At 38.0% G+C, this 7,178-nt stretch overlaps 1 pseudogene; it reads left to right on the forward strand.

The window, feature by feature from the left end:
- The first annotated feature begins 4,749 nt into the window (after window positions 1–4,749).
- On the forward strand, window positions 4,750–6,641 carry LOC101712161 (LIM domain and actin-binding protein 1 pseudogene; annotated as a pseudogene).
- The last annotated feature ends 537 nt before the right edge of the window (window positions 6,642–7,178 follow it).

The raw sequence follows: 7,178 nt of genomic DNA on the forward strand, positions 1-7,178 counted from the left end.
AAAAAGTCAACCAAGATATTATAGCTGAGACTGATGAAGCTAAAATACTATAAATGGATGATGCAAAAGGGTAGAAAAAATTTCTAAGTGATTATTGAAAACAGTGTTTTGAGTAGATGTTGTAAAACCAACTGTTCACCCAACTATAAAACCAAATATGGAGCTAGTAGTTATTTTTCTCTTGATGAGACAAAATGCTGGACACCCAATATGAAAGGAAGAAAGGTTTAGTTTGGCTCACAGTTTGTAGAGGTTTCAGCCTGTAATCTGCTGGCTGCAAGGCTCGGTCCCATAGAAGGGAGGCATTGCAGAGCAGAAGGCAAACAGCAGCAGCAATAATCAAAAAACAACAAGTGAGGACAGCAGCCCTCTTTCTGTCCCTTTTATTTCATCCAGGCTATAAACTCGTAGGGCAAGTGTAGCACTCACATCCTTAATCCTAGCCAGAATTAATCACACACCCTTAATCCCAGCATCACAGAGTCTAGTTCCAACCACCCATCAAAATCATTCCCTATGGGGCTGGGGATTTAGCTCAGTGGTTCCACTGCCTGCCTTGCAAGCTCAAGGACCCGAGTTTGATCCCTGGTACAAAAAAAAAAAAAAAAAAAACACACACACACACATAAAAAACACCTGTACACCAACATCCACAGCAGTTTGAGTGCAGACTGGTGCAAGCACTGTGGAAATCAGTATGGAGATACCTCAAAGAACTAGGACTGGAAGTCCCATTTGACCCCGCTATTCCACTGCTGGGGATCTTCCCCAAAGAATTAAAAGAATCATACCACAGTGATATATGTGCAGCCATGTTCATAGCAGCACAGTTGTAATAGGTAAAACTTGGAAACAGCCCAAATGCCCATCAACTGGAGACTGGATAAAGAAAATGTGTTTTTTTTTTTATAAAATGGAGTACTACTCAGCCATAAAAAATGAGAAATTGGAGACATTTATAGCTAAGTGGATGCACATTGAGGCAGTACTCTTAAGTGAAATAAATAGGACACATATGTAAATACCGAATAGTTTCTCTGGTGTGAGAAACTGAAAGTGTAAATAAGGACTAAATGTATAATAGGTAATGTGAAATAGGAAGAAAAGGGGCAAAGGGGAAGGAAGTGGGAGGGCTAGGGGAAAGGATAGAAGGGAATGGGATTAATATGAGAAAATGGAAAAATAGGAATAAAATCTTTGTAAATAGAGAGGACTGGAGAGGTTGAAGGGACGGCTGGGCAAGGGTGAAAAATAAGAACCAAGAGAGACTATGTAAAGGTGCAAATTTCCAATGATGAATGTCATTATATTGTATACCTAAAATGTGCCAATGATTAGAATGAATAATTGATAATGTAAAATAGGAAGAAAAGGTCCAAAGGGGTAGGGGTAGTGGAAGGGGCAGGGGAAAGGAAAGAAGGGAAAGGAAAAAATGATGAGAAATGGAAAACATGGAAATAAAGTCTTTGTAAATAGGGAAGGGTGGAGGGTGTGAAGGGAGGGCTAGGAATGGGGAAAAAATAAGAACCAAGATGCATTATATAAAGGTACAATTCCCAATGAGAAATGTAATTGTGTTGTATACCTACAATGTACTAATAAAAGAATTTAATACAAAAAAAAAATCACTCCCTATGACCACATGAGGCTTGGGGGCCATCTAGACACAAGCCAGAACAGCTATAAAACAGTAGTGTATTTTCATTTGAAAAAAAATATTCCTAATAAGCATATGTTTTTGTGACTCTAAAAGTACATGTGTTTTAACTAAATATGTTGATAGTAATGAAAGATTTTTCACTGTCAGGAAAAACATTATAAATAAGCAAAAGAAGGTAGAGGAGAGAAACAAGAATAAAATTCCATATATATACATATAAATGATATAGAAATAAACTATCTGTGGATGAAAATGACTTACAATGAAGTCCTATATATTTTAGCATGGTAAATCCAAAGGGCCTCAGGATAACCATGATGAAGGAACGTAGAACACATCTACCATCCAGAGCTTAGTTGCAAATACCATTCTTCAACAAAAGGAAATTGGAGACCTTGGAGAAAATGCCTGATTCAAAGGCTGTGGATGGAATATGCAAGATAGTCTTAGTGATCTAGTAATGCCAGATAGTAAAGTAGTAGGAAAAGAAAAAGGAAGTAGAATTGGACAAAAGAGAAAGGGAAAGGATGAGGAGATGTATTAAAAGGAAAGAGTGAAGCTGGAAGAGCTAACAATGGAATATGTTGAGAAACAAAAAATAATTATTATGTTAAATTATAACCCAAAAGGAAAATACATATCACTGTGAACATGCTGATATATTATGACTATTTTAAAGTGTGGCATTCTTAGTCATTAAGCTATATTGAGGGGAGACGTTTTGTGTGTTTTTTTCCTTTTATATTATGTATTGGTTTTGGGAAAAAACTGTATAATAAAAAGAGCACAACTGTTATAAAATAAGGTGATTCTGCTTGGTCAAGAGAGAAAGAATTGTTAAAGCTTAATGTGATATTTCTATTCAATAATTTTATTACAAAAATTAATGATTGTCTAAGTCTTATTTTATAAGATATTGGTTAATTCAGCACAGTCTTAAAAATATCATGAGCTTGGAACACTTTCAAATAGACTTGTTAATCAGAGTTCATAAAACATACTCTGATTTCTCTCTTTTTTTAGGACCACCAAATGCACTGTTAGTGGCTGCCACATCACTATCCTTTCAAAAGATCAGGGAAAAAAATATCTTTCTATTTATTATTTTCTTGTTTTCATTCATTCAAAGCAGGAGAGAGATTTTGAAAGTCACTTGCTAAATGAATTACCTCATTTTATAAGGAAAATTGATTTATAAGGAGACCCATAACCAGAGAGATTTCACAGAACTATATTACTAATGGTGAGGCCAGGAATTTAGCTCATTGTGCTGCTGCCTGCCTTTCAAGAACAAGGTACAGAGTGCAAACATTCCCGGTACCAAAAAAAAAAAAAAAAAAGAAAGAAGGAAAAATCCAACTTGCCTGGCATAGTGATGAAGGAACATGCTTGTAATCCCAACATGCTTGTAATCCCAGCACTCAGAAGGCTGAGGAAGGAGCATCACTATGAGTTGGAGGCCACCCTAAGCCTTGGCTACATAGTGAATCCAAAGCTAGCCTGAACTGCATGGTGAGACCTTGTCTCAAAAAAAAAAAAAAAAAAAAAAAAAAAGCTGATGGTGAGAAGTCTGCATTCTTTCCCACACCTTCCTCCCTCTGGTTTTCCCTGTTTTGTATTATTAATTCCTTTATTTTATTTTTTAATTTATTTACCCTTTGACTTCCTTATATAAGAGAAATTGTTCTACATTTAAGCTTGAGTGATTTATTTCACTTAACGTCATAGTCTCAGAGTGCATCAGTTTTCTTACATATGACTCAAATTTATCCTTCACAGCTTCTAACTCTCAGCTGTCCACAACTCATTTTATAGACCTTTAGAATTTTGCAACAAAGATACAACATCTTCTGAAGATAATTATCCTGCTACTGAGAAACAGCCTTTTGCTGGTAATTGGAGACTAGTACATTAAATAGGTGGCGATGAACCATGAAGTATGCAAATGCCAAGGAAACAGTTTGGTCTTTCCTTGCTTTTGTTTCTCATTCTGAAAATATGGCTTCAAAAGGAGTTGGCTCTAACTAAATGATGGAAGAAGAAAATAATTTGAGCCTAGTTTATAAATATTCTACATGGTGAGGATAGATGGAAGTCTAACACCATGTTGATCCTTAAGGACAACAGTGGAGCCAAATCCTCTTCATAGGTAGATTTTGTTTTCCATTTTATCTGAGGATTCATATTTATGCTTAATTTCTGGAAACTGTTTAATTGTATGGTTGGATAATCAGTGAGAAGATTCTGTATGTGGACTAGAAAAGTAGTTTAAAAATGCAAATGTATATATGTTCCAAAGTATTTTGTGAATTTGGATGAAAGTTTCACAAAAAGTCACTTTAGTAGAAAAGGACATAAACCACAATAAACAAAGGAGGAATCTTTCTGTAGATAATCATGAGATAGATTTACTTGCATTTGATTAAAAGAGAGATAGTAGAAAATACTGAAAAGAAAAGTGGACTTATGGAAAGAAGAGGAGCATAGAAGGAATATGAAGCATATTATGATTCAAATATTGAGTATTACATAAAGAAAGGATATGACTGATGAAAATGTTTTGTTAGGAATGTGAGTAGCGAAATTGTGCAACACTACTAACTGCAAAGTGTTACAGGAGAAATCATGATTGATTACCATTTAAAATGTACTTCTTGAGCCTGGGCTGCATAGCGAGTTCAAGGCCAGGCTGAACTACATAGTGAGACCCTGTCTCAAAAAAAGAAACAAAAAGATGAAGAGAGTTTTATTTAGTTGATTGGAAGAATGATGGAGACATCCCATAGGAAAAGAACACTGAAAATCTCCCCCACCACTTTAGACAGGGAACCCTGACTGTGTTAAAGAAGAAGTGGGAGAACCCAGTGCGGGGAGTAGAGTTGCACACAGACCCGGTGCGAAACAGCAGCTCTAAGATTAGGCACAGAGTCTAACACCCTCCTGCCAAAGTGAAAAGCAACTCACCTTCTGGGGCCAGAGCTGATCATGAGAGACAGACCCAGCCCAGACCTAGATTTGGATCCTGTCCTGATCCACATATTCAGCATCAGTATCACCCTGAGGATAGTGAAGATTTTAAAGACCACACACCTGAAAGTGAAAACATGGAAAATTTTCTGGGAGGTTCCAGACATGAAATTGAGAAATCTTAAATCAGTGACAACACAGAAGCTTCAAGCAAAATAGAGAAATACAATGTCCACTGAACAGGCTTAAGATGACATTTGAGAAAGGCGAACCAAGTTAAACCAAGATTCTTGGAGTCCAAAGCCAAAATGCAGGTGGAGGAAGGATCTCTGAAAACAGCTATCCTCTGGATGACCTGGAAATAAGATCAGATCATTTGCCATCCTCTGCATTCAACTTGGAGAAAAATTAGAGTAGACAAAATCTGGAACTCCCATGCCTCTCAGAAACCTCCAGAAAGGATCTAATGGGCAAGTACCAGGCAGCTGTGTCCAAACAAAGTAGTTCAACCAGCTATACAAATGAGGTGAAAGTCAGTGGTGGTGAAATCAGAGCTCATAAATTGGTGCAGAAGGAGAATATGCCCCTGTGTCCTGAGATCTGTGGCTCCCATCAGGAGTCAGAAAAGATTTCTGCAAATGAGAATAGACTGGCAGTCCATTCCACCCATGCTGAAGATGACTCCTGTAACTCTCAGGTTAACAGTGAGGTGCGACAACCTGTGTCCCCCAAGCCACTGAGTCCAGGTGCCAGAGCCTCCATCCTTTCTGAAAGCTCTCCTCCCAAAGCAGTGAAGAAGTTTCAGGCACCTGCAAGAGAGACCTGTGTTGAATGTCAGAAGGCAGCCTACACCATGGAGGGTCTTCTGGCCAACCAACAAATGTTTCACATCAGCTGCTTCCATTGCTCCTATTGCAACAACAAAATTAGTCTGGGAACATATTCATCTTTACATGGGAAAATCTATTGTAAGTCTCACTTCAATTAACTCTTTAAATCTAAAAGCAACTATGATGAAGGCTTTGGGCACAGACCACACAAGGATCTGTGGGCAAACAAAAATGAAAATGAAGAGACCTTGGAGAAACCAGCCCAAATTCCAAATGCAGGGGAGATGCCTCAGATCCCAGAGGTGGAAGGTGCACCCACTGCCTAGGTGGGTGTGCTGGGTGCAAGTATGGAAGCCAAGGCCTTCTCTTAGCCAGGAAAGGAAGACACACCAGCTAAAACCAAGAAGCTAAAGGTCACCTGTCCTCCCCCAACTGAATTTAGCAGTTCAGGAAGTACCTTGGAGGAAGGAATCAAAGGATCTAAACCCAAATGGCCTCCTGAGGACAAATTCAGCAAGCCAGAAGCTCCTGAGGATGTGGATCTGGATCTGAAAAAGCTAAGACAATCTTCTTCACTGAAGGAAAGAAGCCCCCCTTCACTGTGGGAGCTTCTTTTCAAACCACTTCTGTCAAGAGCCCCCAAAATTTGTCCCTACCTATCAGGAAAGGTTGGAGCATGCCAGAACAGTATGAGGAGTTTGCAGGAGAGCTAGTAGCAGAAAGGAAACAAGTGGAAAATGCCAAGGTTCCTGAGAAGAATGGGAGCATGGAGAAAATGACCTGGCAAAATAAGGTGCCTAAAAGAGGAGAAGCAGGGAGAAGAAGTAAGGAAATTCATAGCTTTGAGATGGGGAATGAGAATCTCATAGATAATGGTGCAAACCTGGATGATGATCATAGCAACCTCCTCAAAGAGCAGTCTCCAGTAGAACCCAAGTCTCCAAATTGGTCCAGCTTTGCAGATAACACCTCCACTAAAGAATACATTACTCAGAATCAGAAATCCCAGGATATGGGATTCTGGGAGGGAGAAGAAGTCAAAGAGCTGTCTGCAGAAGAACAGATAAAGAGAAATAGGTACTATGATGAGGATGAGGATGAAGAATGACAAACTGCAAGAGTACTGGGCCTTAAATTCATTTTAAGAGTTAGTGAGCCACTGCCCTTTATCAAAGTGATGCAAGAAATGGCAATCCTAACATGAACTGTCATGTTTGTGAAAGCAACTTTGGAAATGAATTTCTGCTACCAAAAACAAACAAACAAACAAACAAACAAACAAAACCATATCCAGTAAACTAGTTCTAAGTGCTAAAGATAACATTACTTAAATCTTCCGTTTTATCCATGATGATATACATAGGTGCTTATAAACAGGGAGATATTCCAAGTGATATAATCCAGACTCCATTGTATTCCCAAAATACATTAAAGTAGAGAGATGATTAGTAGTACAATTTTACATTGTGGAAATAAGAGAACATACAGAAGGGATTTAAGGGTCTAAACTTTATGACAATCCACTTTAGTATTAAGGACACAGTTTGCATATTTTTAAATGAATACCAATTAAATTTTTTAGTATTCAACTGTTAAGAGATCAAGTATTTAGTCTTCTAGATTTTTTTAGGTTAATTTTCTTACTCTGATTATACAGGGAATTTATCCCTTTGCATACTACTCTTTACATCTTGAATTGAATTACTGGGGTATAATATAGC

This window comes from Heterocephalus glaber, unplaced genomic scaffold (assembly GCF_053883595.1).
Source record: "Heterocephalus glaber isolate CG9 unplaced genomic scaffold, H.glaber_assembly_v1.0 deba00000122, whole genome shotgun sequence".
Lineage (NCBI taxonomy): Eukaryota > Metazoa > Chordata > Mammalia > Rodentia > Bathyergidae > Heterocephalus > Heterocephalus glaber.